Raw genomic sequence first — 14142 nt, 5'->3', positions numbered from 1 at the left:
TTACATTATTCGAATTCCATTACAACGAAATTTCCGTTACAACGAACAAAATCTGCGGCCCCTGTAAGCTCGTTGTAACGAGATTTCACTGTATTTTGAAGGAAAAAAAATATTTGCCTAAAGTCTCCGGTGTTTCTAAGAATATGAGTGCAACTTTTAGTTTTAAGAATTGAAGCTGGTGATAATTACACGTAGCTCCACAGAAGCTATAGACGTGAGGGCGGAAGGCGTTTTAAATGAAAAGTGGCGAGAATTAGTCCCAACCTTTGAAGCTAATCGTAAAGTTCGTTTTTAGGGAAAATAAGGATAACGTCAAAATCTACGGAATTGAATGTGATCAAGTTTTATCTTCTCTCTGAACCTCACGATTACGAATTAGTTTTCAGAAACGTTGTATTCTTCCTTCCTCTTGCGTGATTCTTCTTTTATTGTGTAATGTTTCATAATCGAAGTTCTCTCCGAATTCTCTTTCTCAAAATTTGTTCTGAACAATACGTTAAGTAAAATATGATTTTATCTACTTTAATAATTTATAAAATGAGACTCAAGCATGCATAACATCCATGCAAAATTTTTTACGCCTATTTAATCAATCAAACTAAGAAAAAAGAATGTTATTTCTTAACTCAGAACATTCAATACTTTTCATTAAAATGTTTAACGAAAGCTAAGCATAATGAGATTATGTTGTTGCTTGTCCGTAATAAACTAATAGGTAAAGATTGGTGCCATTGCCTCGAAATTTTGGATTTCTTTATTATCAAATAAAACAACACAAGAAAGATTTACAGCACATAGAGAGGAAATAACCAGGGCAAGGCGGGAATTGAACCCGCAACCTCCGGCATATGAAGCGAAGCTTCTACCATAGAGCCACGGGGGCCCCAACTTAATGAAATCGTTTCCACATAAACTGAAAAAGAAATTCTCACGCCACAGCTCTAAATTATATCATTAAAAATGTTTTATCTAAAACTAGGCTTCACGAAATTGTTTAGGCGTTAGTAGAAAAGAAATTTGCTTTAAGAATTTTCTTACTTTAAACCATACAAATCAGTTTATTTAAAAGGCTTCTTGATATCGTTTGAACTGAAGCAGAAAAAACTTTTTGGCATGATATTTCTCACAACAGTGAAAATTTTCCTTTTTAAATTGTATTTTAAGGAATATAGTACTCAATGGTACTGATCAACAGTAAAAAAAAAAAATTAGCGTTTTTGAAAAAACAATAATAATAATGATGCTTTTTCAAAAAGAGTGAAGTAAAAAAAAAAAAAAAAAAGCGCACATGCACACACACACATATTTCCAAATGGTGCATATCATCATAAAGAGAAAATGATTATCTTTCAAATAAGCGCAGTGCACTATTCCCGAGATGAAGCAGATTGAAAATTTTGTCGAAAATCGCAAATGAGAAATGTTGCCTAGGTTGCCATCTTTGACGAACTGTATCTTGGGACAAGATTTTTTTGCGAAAAATAAAAAATATTCCTGTTACTTAATTTTTCCTACATTTCACCACGTCTTATATTCAAAAACTTTCGAGAATATGAAGGTAAGATTTTTTTTCATTTACCCGAATTTACATGAACTGTACCTGTTGACTTTTTCATCTAGTATCTCTTTCAACTAATCCAGTTTTCAAATTACATCTATTGTTTTTTTCTTCCAACTAGCATAATTCCGTTACATTTTTATCACATAATTAATTTTCGGATCTATTTCCGTTTCCAACTGGCCTTTTTACAAATTATTTCTTTAAACTATTTCAGTTATGATCGCAATGTTTCAAAATTTGCTTTTAAATACATAAGTTCGTTTCATTTTTCCATCCAAAGCTTTTAGATATTCAAATTTTATTTCTCTTTCATAAAATACTTCCTTTGAATCGTTTAAAGTTGTCAAAACGATGTTTTAATTTTAGATTTTAAATGTATTTTTTCTTGATATTTTTTATCGTCCCATTTTTTTCTTATTTCTATGTGCATTTTTTTATGCAATGCTGTAGTTCAGAGGAGGGAGCCATGGTTAAATATATATTTGGCATATTTGGTTTTTTATTGAAACGCATTTTCTTTTTATAAAATAAACCTTAGTATAGGAAATTGACGCAAGATGCGTAAGGGCTAAGGGCGGCAGCATTAAGTTATTGCCTGGCCTCGAAAACTGGCAGTGCCTCGAAAACTGGTAATAGGTGACAGGAGCGTGCACAGTGGGGGGGGGGGGGGGGGGAGGGACACCTGTTGGCTCAAGCCCGGGCCTAAAGAGGGCCCAACATTTTCAAATGAGGGGTGAAATATAGGGGAAACAATATGCAGAGGTGCCCGTAAAAGTCATTTGTGCCGGGCCCCAAAATTTCTGTGGGGAATCTCCTAGGTGAAGGGACGACTAAAAACCACAACCTTGTGCCTTGGCCTGCCCGTCCCCCTTACATGAATTCTGGCAACACTCATGTCACAGAGCACTTATTTAAAAAAATCGTGGGGGTTGGGGGAGGGGTGGAGGAGAGCTAGTGTTCACTAAATCATACGAGTTGAAATACTGTTGGATTGTTGGTCCGCCTTGCCTCCAAAAATTTACAATGTGGCGCTTGAGTAAAAAAGGTTGGAGACCCCTGGTGTAGTGTAAGCTCTCCTTCAGGAGAGAATTCTATCTGCGGCAGTGCTGGAGTGGCCAAACTATTTCCTTCAACTATTCCACTTTTCAAACAAAACATTTTGACCTCGATTTTAATGCATATTTTCTCTTGTTTTACTTATCAGCATAATTTAAATTTATCGTTTTTTCCCTCGACCTTTTTGTTATTTGCTTTTTAGGAAATAAAATTTTCTTTGTGTTTCAAGTGAATAAATTTTCTTTATATTTTTTTCCTATAGCCAAAATCAATTTTTATTTTTTAATACTATGACCTTTTCTCAAAATATTTCTTTTAGTTATATCAATCTTCGTATAGATTAATATTATTTTTCTTTTAAACTTAAGTGTAAAATTTTTACTTGATATTTTATCAGCGTAATTTATGCTCATTTCTATTTTATGTACTTCCGGCCATTTTGCAATGTATTTCTTTTAACTCTTTAAGCTTGAGTGCTCTTATTGTTTGCTTTTGCTTTAAACGAACAATACACGTGATTTTTTTATCACCGCACTTATATTTATTTCTACTTTCATTACCTATTTTAAAAATAGCATTCTTTTTGGCTCCTACAGGTTTTAAATCAAATATTTAGATTCATATCTTGAAACAGTTACGCGGAAATTATTTGATTTCTTTGCAATCAAAGTTCGAACTTTAATGAGAAAACTACTGTTTTAAATGTATACAAATAAATCAATGCGACACTAAAGGAAGATAAACGTGAGAACAGTCCACTACCTTCTATTATAAGCAGATATTCTTTGGGCACCTAATTTTTTTATGAAAAAAGTTGCAATAACGTAACGCAATCCGAAAATTACTAATATCATTTTTATTCCAGCTTTCGTGCATTGTTCTACATATTTTGGTTTAAAAGCCATAATAATTAATATAAAAGTAATACTATAATTATACAATAATAATGTCAAACAAAAGACAGTCTCCTGGTTTATTTAATACTCACACAATATACATATATATGTGTCGACCTCAAACACATTAACAAACAAAAGCAACTAAAGGTGACCAGATCTCATTGCATTGATTAACTTAGCTCACTAGAAAAGCAATTGATGGCAAGAACTGAAATAGCTGCATCTTTTATAAATAAACATAAGATCAAAAGATATTCTTATCGTTTTTATACATCACATATGAAATTACATAATTTCAAAACAGCTTTTGAAATAACTTAACTTCCATTAATTTATTATCAAGTTTTTAATTTATTGAACTCTGCTAACAAGGGTAAACATAAATACATACAATCCGTATTGTCACTTGAAATCGAAACTAAAAGTTCTTAAGGTAAAAATTCATAAATTTTCTTGACTATAGTCCAAATTAGGGTTAAAATTTTGAGAATTACCACTGTGTAAAATTTCAGATTAAATTCCGAGTAAGTAGTATGAGTTTTATCGGATGTCGAAACATGAGATCAAAAATTGTAAAAGCGACAATGCAATCATTTATTTGTGAATCGAAAAAGAAAACCCTACCGGTAAGTGGAACTGGTGCCGATTAATTTACTCCATTACATCAAATGTTCTTAAAATTAAATAGTACCTTTCACAGCAAAACTTAATCACGAAAAAAGATAGAAACATTTTAAATAAAACATGATCAATTTAACAACTTACAACGTTTAAATGTTTCAATATGATCAGATATACTTGCAGATAAACATTTGGCAGGATCTTCCAACATATTTAATCTTAAACATCATTTCAATATCCACTAACGAGAATGTGGGGCAAAGTGAAATGGTGAAATATTTTTTTTTTTTTTTTATTTTATAGAGCCATCACTTATCTAGTAATATTTTAACTATGTAGTAACACTTGTAGTGTATTCCAGTCAAGAAAAAATTACCTCTGAAAATAAAAAAAATATATAATAAAAGCAATTAAAAAAAATATAATCATAGGGTAACATTTTGTTGCGAGTCAAAATTTTTTTTGTTATTGTTAAATAATGTTCTTGTTATAAACCTTTTATATATTAATTGATACCTGATTTTGAGATTATTGTTTAATATCAACCTTGTCTGTATTTAAAATGCTTCGTACAGTTAGTCAAGTGCTAGCGGGGCAACTTGAAATAGTTCATTTCACTTACTTATTCAATATTGTATTAAATTACTTTTCTAATTCATTCGCTAATTTATTCACTCATTTAGTTTTTCTTATGCATAAACCTATTTCTTTATTTATTTAAGAGTTTATTGTTTCATTTTATTTAGGTCTTATCTACTACTCATTTTCTTGATCAAAAATATCTTTAATTATTTCATTATTATTTTTCACTTTACCCTATGAAAAAATAAGTAAAAACTTTTTGGGAGGTACAAATTTACTGCCAAAATGAAAAACCAATGTTTCAATGCAAGTTTTATGTTAAAATACATTGTTCTTTCTTTATGTATCGTACTTTTCAGAACAAATGTCCAACTTGTTCATTTTGAAAAAACCAAGTTATCCCAACTATTTCAATTTGCCCCACATTCCCCTATATTGCCATTCGACAGAGCCGGCTAAAACCAGACACCAACAAACTCTTAATTAAGTTTACTATGTAATACTTACTATGTGTCGTGTTTGGAATAATATATGCGGGGCAGTTTTCAGCAGAACTAAATTAGATTGAATTTGAAAAACGAATAAAATCAGAAAAAGGAAACACTTTTAAAGGTTGAATACTGAGCCATAACTAAAATTAACATCAGAATTTGAAATAAAAAATCAAAACGTCTAATAAAAACAGAACCTCGAAACCAATGTTCTCTGGGAATGCAATTTGAAAAAAAGCCACATTGCTACACATATTTTTAAAGCTCTGTAGAGATTTACCGAAATTTATTTTTTAACGTTCAGAACGTGTGTTACAAAAATTTTCCATGAGAATTTCATTTTTACGTCAGTCATACGATATTTGATATTCATTTTGTTTCATTGTGTAATGGCAAGTCCTTTCCAATACATTTCAATAGTACATTTCAATAGTATTCATGAGCACTGCAATTTTCATTGCTAATACAGAAAGCATAATTTTCTCCGCAATTAGTGGTTTGTAATTTTAAATTTATTTCGATTGTACACACAAGCTAAGGTTTACAACTCAACATTCTCTGTAAATCACGCTAAAGCTTGTAATAAACAACTTCTGATTGTGCAATTAGTGAATTTATCGTTACAAAAACACAATTCCTAACAAAATTAGAAATACATATTTGGAGTTTTTTTTTTTTTTTTTTGTGTGTTCCAGATTTTGTAATGCTTGTGATAAAGAAATTGAAAATTTTAATTCTTAGACACATGCTAATTCAAATGCGGCACAAAATAGCGCATAAAAAATGAACATTAATGAAAGATATAAAAAGAACTAAAACAGGCGTTTCAAAACGCCTTTATTTCAGTAGTAGTTGAATGGTTAAATTTAATTAATTAGATTAAAGTATAATTATGACATTTGTAGGGGAAAGAGTCAAACATTTGAGTGACATCCGAATTATACTTAAAAAATGAGTAATAAATCATAGACAGGCTTCTAATTTAAATCTTCTTGTAATTTCTGTACTTTAACTGTGCGTGCATCCAGTCAAACTTGAGAAGGCAAACGCTCCCTTAATATGACACTAGTATTAATTAATCATTGCAATAATAATTTATCATTATGTTATTGGCATACTTATAGAAATTTATTTATACTAACATTGCCTTCTTAAACGTTATACAAGTAAAACGAAAGTTCAAAATTTTTCTCGCTAATTAGTGATTAATGATGGTAGTGATCTTTTATAAATAGTAATTAACACATTTTTGTGACATTATTAGTCAATTTTCTTGCTAATATAAAGTACTTTAGATATCAATAAAAACGGAGTATCCGAAAAACGGGAACAAGCATATGTATTTTATTAAAAAAACTAGAAAATAGCCCATCATGGTATGATGGGGCAAATTGCCTTTTTTCAGAGATTGGTCGTCAAACTTGAAGTGTTCAAAAAAAAAAAAAAAAAATCTACATTTCAAAGGTAAGTCACATTTCACTACTTTTCAGGAGAGTGTAAAAACGTTTATTAAATGCTGCATACGAAGGTAGGGACTCGTGATCTTAAAAAATTGGTAAATACTAAATACAAAAGATTTTTGTTTCTTTTTAAAACAGAATTACGTTATTATTGCTTAATGCGGAATAGGTTTCTACATGCAGTGCAGTAATAACCTGAAACGAACAATTTTTGGGCACATTAGTGTGGCTCTAAAGTAGATATATGTTAGAGAGAAATTTTAAAACCTATACAGAGAATTCTATTTTCAAAGTTAAATAACCATTATGTACATATAATCATGATATTAACGACTCAAACGTTTTAAAGTTCTAAGGATTTCTTTTTCAATATCATAATCAGTATCATAATCTGTTCTCCAGTTCGTCAACATTGCCAGAAAATATTGTTAAAGTGTATCATCGCGATTGCAATAACTAAACCTTGCGCATGATGTACAACTGATTTAATTTGCTACGTTTTGTTAAAAATGGAAAGGAATTTGAAATATATACGATCAGCAAGCATGATGATTAATTTTTAGTTCACACCAGTATCACGCGCGATCTTTCCTTGTTGACAGCATTATGTATTAATAAATTAAATTCTGAAATTTTCAGGGAAAAAAAAAACGTAGACTAAAAGTAATTATAGAACTAACGCAGACCAATGAAGCAGAATTTTGCCAAACTATTGTGTTTCACAAAAGCTAATAAAACTGGCAAGAAAGCGCTGACGATATATTAAAAACAATGAAGACAAAACCCATTATTCTCTTTGAATATATAAAAAAAATTTCATTTATTTTTCATCAAATAACTATGATTACGAAACAGACGATAGTTTTTTAACAGAGATAACCTCATCGTTTTTCTCTTTGAGAATCTAATTTTACAACTTGAAAGCACACGATAATTTGAACTGTTGGTAACGTCAGGAGCGTTACTCGATCAGTTTTGGCTTTTATATGCATGAAGATATCGTTGATCGAAGTCTAATTTAAAATAAGGTTGTAAAAATAATTACGTCATTAAGCTTTTTAATCAGTTTACGTATCTTAAACTGCAAAAACTTCTGACTGTTAAAAAAACCTTAACAAATTAAGAGAACAGCGTTTTGTGAAATATAAAACTGCTTTAGGCATAATTTCTACGAACTTAAGGTAAAATTAAAAAAAAAAAATGAAAAGACTGAGTCAATTATAACCTATACCTATACTATGATTATTATTTCAGACATTAAGTAAAAAATTCAAAATAAAAAATAAATATCCCCAAATTTCTCCGAAATAAGAACATAAAAGGAAACAGTATACTCTCTATCTCTCATCACTATTATTCTAAGAAAAATAAAGAATTTAAAAAAAAAATCAAAAACTGCCTGGGAACATTTGACCAAAAATGATTTTTGCTGCTATTTATACTCCTTATTTCTGTATCTCTTGGTGAGTTTCTCTTTCGATCAAGTTTATCTTCTGAGCCACTTTTAATTGCCCGGAATATATTTTTTTTTTCATTTTTTATAGAAGAGGAAAGCAGAGATTCTACTAGCATTTGATACAGAAAGATTTAAAAAACGTTGAATTATGGAAAACAATAATGTCCAAATTTGGAAATAAAATAACGTGTGCATGATTCGGAGTTAAATTTTTTCTGTGATCAAATTCTTCAGTCATTCTTCTCATTTGGAAAATTCTCCAGTGAGTGTTAATGAATGAATGAGATAAAAATAAGAAAAACAAAGTCGAGAGAAGTTCCTAGTTATTAGTCAGACATTATTGAATGCTTATTTAGAAATTAGGTTTGATAAACTGTTTGTAACATACAGATAAGAGTTTTTACACTCACGGAAGGACCAATTTTTTGTTGTTCTCTGAAATTCATAGTATGTGTAATTTTGACTGCAGATTTTTTCTTTATTTCATTATTTTTTATGGCCTTCAACTGGGGTAGAACTAATATTTTATTTTCGAGCAAATCGTCATTTAAGTGTTTCTAATTACAAATAAAAAATTTTCAATGAATAAAATTTGTCTGAGTAGTTTAGTAAATGTGAATATGCAGTTTAAAACATTGAAATCAATAGTGTAACTTTAGCAATACAGCTACTTACGTTACTGATCAAATAAGAAATGAAAATAATAGTAACGTCGGGATGGATAAAACTGTAACGGCAATAAGTAGTTGGAATGAAATTTCTTACCACCTTGATCTCAAATATGATAAAAATATATTTAAAGAATGGCTTTTAAGTTGGTAATTTTACGGTTTATGTTTATAAATTTAATAGTATGCTTTATACGCACTAGCGCAGTCAGTTTCTGTGCGTTTTCAAACATCAAAACCGATCACTGCGAGTATGTTAAGGGCTACGGGCTACGGAGTCGGAGGAAAAATGACCGACTCCGACTACGGGAATTTTAGAGTCTTTAACTCCGACTATTTTCCCTTAAAATCAGTCCGAATTTGCAAGTACAGGAAGCGTTGCGGACTTAGAGGAAAAATGAATGACTCCGAATCGTGGAACTTAAGCCTTCGACTCCAGACTCTAACTCCTTTACACAAAAATATGTCATATTCCGACTCCGCAACTAAAAACAATGGTGGTTGACTTCATAAAAATACAAAAAGAAAAAAAAAAGTTGAATAATGTGGATATTATATATATATATATATATATATATATATATATATATATATATATATATATATATATATATATATATATATATATATATGTATATATATATTTGGAAGGAAAAGTCAAATATGTGTTGTTCTGAAACAGAAACCTTGACTCTGATGAGCAGCGGGCGACATGCCTGCTAGCCAAATAATTTCATCTTCTGAAACGTCGCAGGGTGGAGCAAGCCTCCGACAACTCTTTAATGATATCATTAAGTTGCACTTTTATCCTGAAGGAAGTTTCCTGAATGAGAGGTTACGCGGTAAGGGGCAGGAGCAAGTTAATTACGCTATTATGTTAATGTTATGAAGGGAACAAATGTTGGATATAATTGGGTAGTTCTTGAAGTGACGTAGCATCAAACACTCCTCGACGCTTTCTTTGGCCTCAATTTGTAAGAACATTGGACTAATAAAACTTCCAGTCTCTTTACAACTGAAACCTGTTATGAAAATTTCAATTCCACATCAAGGATTTTTTTTTTTTTTTTTGGACGTTTAATGAAATGGTTTGAAAGTTTTAAAGAGTATCTATTTCATCAGAAGGAAATATGTGACTATTGTACGGAAAGGAATTTTTTGTTTCTGCTAATTAGTAGAAATGATTTTGGAAAATACGATAAGATTTCTCTGAATGAAGTCAAGATCAAATAAAGGCATTAAATAGTATTCACAAATAAATATATTTTTTTTTCCTTTTAAAAAGAAAATAGAAAATGTATTCAAGATAGAATCATATTGTAGAGTCGACTTTAAAATATGCTTGGGTGCTGTCTATAAATTATATCGCACTTTTTTCAGCATGTTTGACCCTCTACACCCTTTAGTGTCACATTTCATCTTACCCACCCCCTCCTCACCTTGTCACATGTCACGCTGTTTTTCACAACCCTATTCCAATAAAAAACGCGTGATGTAACGCTTATTATTATAGCCCCATCCCTTGTCACAAACAAGCTCATGTCCACCTTCCCCTCTCCACCTCAAAGAATGATATCATTTGTAGACAATCCCATATGAAAGTATTCTTTAATACAGCATAAGTAATAATGGCGAGTCATTAATTACTGTAAACATAATTTTAAACGTAGGGGTCAGCAACAAAGTATCGTGAGTGCGCGTGGGACATTTGAGCATCTCCGTTGAACATGAAATTTCAACGGTTGATTTAACAAAGTTGTATGAAAATTCTGCAGATATGTGTAGATAAAATTAAACTAGAGGTATGATGAAAGCAGTAAATTAATTCATGATTAAATCAAGATTTTAATGGAAACTAGCCGAAATAGATCGTAAAATTGCAACTGATTTTGGATGAAAGTCTACTTCTAAAATTGAGTTTTTTTTTATCGTAAAAAATAACTTAAAGAATTTGGTCGAGTTTTCAATATTATAATGCATTGGAATGAAATATACTTTCTTTAAAAAAAATTGTTTCCCGTTTGGTTATTTTGAAGATACTGCTACTTCAATCATATCACAAGAATTTTTAAAAAAGTCTCACCAATACACATATTAAATAATAAAATTAACATAAGTATTACTTACTTTACTTACTTAATTGCCACTTATATAATAACTATTACTGACTGCTTATGATAATAATTAAAATTGTTTCACTTGGATGTTAAAGTGAACGGTAATTTTTCTAGAAACGTTTTAATGTGAAAATTACTTTGTTTGTATTTTAAAATTTGTTGTTAGATTTATATTTTATTGAGATTGAAAAAGTCTGTAATAAATAAAACTATATTTTTCTTTTTAAACTGAAAATAGAATAATACTCAGAGATTTTTGCACCCTTGCTGGTCATTAAATTTAATTTTCAGTCTTCAACCGACATAAAGTTGGCAACACATGCTGCAAGGGAAGAAACCACGCTGCTGTAATATTTAAAAATAATAAATGAAATAATGGTAATAATTCATAAAATGAAGTACAAGAGAACTGGAGAAATAAAATTTCGTATTACGAAGAAAACTAAAAGAAACGGTGTTGCAAGATACATTATAAAAAAAATAGTGCAGTGAACAAAACGGAAGAAATCTTTGAAAAGTTGTAAAAATAGAAAAAAAGAAAAGCGTGATAAAAATGCTCAGTTTAAGAATAAATAAATAAATAATGGTAAAACAAGCTGAAGAACTGGTGAGTATGAAAAAGGTGGGGGCGTAAATCCTTTTTTTTTTTTTTTTTAATGTTATGTACAGATGGATATCGCAGGGTTTGAAATAAACGGTTCGGTTGTCGTATTTAAAATTAAAATTTTTAGTTTGACGTTCACGATTGAACATCCTGTCGTCGCATTTGACACCAAACATTTGATCAAATAATTATTTTGACGTTCGTAATTTCATACTCAGTCATCAATTTTTACTCGCTTCTTCTTTGGCGCTATTGGCACTTTAATTAGCTTCGTTCATCTGCTGGGAAGCCTTTTGGTATCGTAACCATATTTACAAGCCTCAATTACAGCTTGAGGTACGTCTTTTCACAATAGGGCGCTAAACATCACTCGTCTGTCACCTACAGTTTTAATAGTGTGTATGCTTCAAACATGATTTTATGAAAAAAACCTTATTCTTACGAGCATTTTCTTTTCCGTTTCATATCTAAAATTTCCCTGTAATATTAACTACATCTCATTATTTATCTGAAATCTGAAGCTTCCAGTAAAATGAGCTTTTCAAGGATCTTTGAGTAGTTACACAGATACAAGAGGTATTTATTATTAATTTACTTCCTGATCACCCTACAGAATTGAAAGGCAATAAACAAACTCTAAAATATAGCTGAGTGCAATTTGAACCTTATCTCAGAAGGTACATTTATGTAGCTTCAAGTAGGATCTCACTTATAAAAACCTTATTCTTATGAGCATTTCCGCTTCCGTTTCATATCCAAACCTTCCGCGTAATAGTAATTGCATCCCCACTATTTATCCTAAACCTGAAGCATCCAGTAACCCATATCGAGTTTTTCCAAACGTGTAGTATACAAAGGCACGTGGTCTCAGTAGCGGGGTCGCAAACCCCTCCTCCCCGATCCCCCTTTGCCTGATTAATCACCGTCTAATGAAGAAGAGAAAACAACCCCAAAAACCCTAAACACGAATCGTTCCCCGTAATAGCTCTTCTAATGAGGGAAACTGATCCCACAAGTATCCAGACAGGAGCGTATCCTCTCACGGCCCCTTCGTACATACTCCCTGGCAAACTGACAGACGTCAAAAACGCCTACCTCCTTTGCAGCGGGTGTTGAAATAAGGGATGCAGGATTTGGCGACGAGTCAGAATCACGCAATCAAAATTAATAATTACATATTTGAAGCGGATGTCAATGTGTACGGAAAGAAATGGGACATTTATTAACACGAAAGATTTAAGAGCCTTCAAATCTGCTTCTAGTTGCTATTACATCGATTTGAGCAATAAAAGTGATAAAAATAGAACAGTACCGTTTTGAATTATGATTAAAAAAAGGAACAATTACTGAAAAGCAACGTTTCCGTAAGAATTATAAGCCTGCAAAAATTACAACCATACTAATGAACATGAGAAAATAGTTACTTATTCATTATTACCTCATCCTAGAAGCTATACATCTTAATCATAATCCAAATGAATAAAGAAGGCCGCCTTGTCTGGGGGGAAGTTCCGGGTTTGAATCCCGGCTCGGGCATGGATGTACTTTCTCCTGTACTCTGCCGTGCTAAGCACAAAAGTCGTATCTGCACTTTTTGTCAAAATTGAGTTATTGTCACAGGGTGGTTCTTTGCCACATATTTTACCCAAGTACAATGTTTTATGGTCATTTGTCGATGGAAAATAGTTTTAAAAGAAATCTGAAAAAGTTTCATCTGAATCAAATACTTGGAGGCACACAACTTTAAATGGTATTTTCTCATTTTAAATTCAGTTACAAATACCACTTTTGCACTTAGCACGGCAGTACTGTCATTTTTTTGTGTGAATGTGTTGTTATGCCGTGATGGTTGTCTACCCTATAAACGGGTCCTTATGGCATGTGTTTACAGTTGGACGTCGGACTTCACACCACATTACGGCACAATTGGAATAGGGAAGCAGCGCACCCCAAATTGCCTGTCAGGCTGGCACAAGACAACGACAAATTAATACATATTTGAAGCCGGTAATGAAAGTGAAGGAAAGATGACTAGGAAATAATACAAAGCTACAGAAGACTTATAATTCTTCACATCCTTGTGTCTCTAGTTGTTCAAACAAATAGTAATACCAATAAGTATGTATAAATAACATACGAGGTGTGACATTGAATAACGGTACTGACGTTACTACAACAGAAGAAGTGCGCATGCGTCAAACGATAGCCACTGACAGCTGTTATCGCGAAGCCTTCTTTTTCAAATGCAATACACCTCTCACTTTTGTTTTAAAAACAGTACAGCCATAGCCTTCGTTCGAATTAAGAGTTTTTTTTTTTTTTTTAACGGAAAAATATCAGTAAAGCAACGAACAGTCGTAAAATTTCACATGAAACTTAGAAAACCTGCTACTGAAACTTATAACGTATTGAACGAAGTGTATAGTAATGAATGTTTATCGCGTGCATGTGTTTTTGAGTGTTTTAAGCGTTTAGAGATGATCGAGAAGACGCTTCAGAGGATTCACGCACGTATCGTCCTTCCTCTACAAAAACGGATGACAATGACAGTATTAAAAAAAAAAACGGTAATCTGATTCGATCTGATCGTTGGTTAAGAATTCACGTGACTGCTGATTCTGTACGAC

Source organism: Uloborus diversus, chromosome 3 (assembly GCF_026930045.1).
Source record: "Uloborus diversus isolate 005 chromosome 3, Udiv.v.3.1, whole genome shotgun sequence".
Classification (NCBI taxonomy): domain Eukaryota; kingdom Metazoa; phylum Arthropoda; class Arachnida; order Araneae; family Uloboridae; genus Uloborus; species Uloborus diversus.
This window is presented reverse-complemented; position numbering follows the sequence as displayed.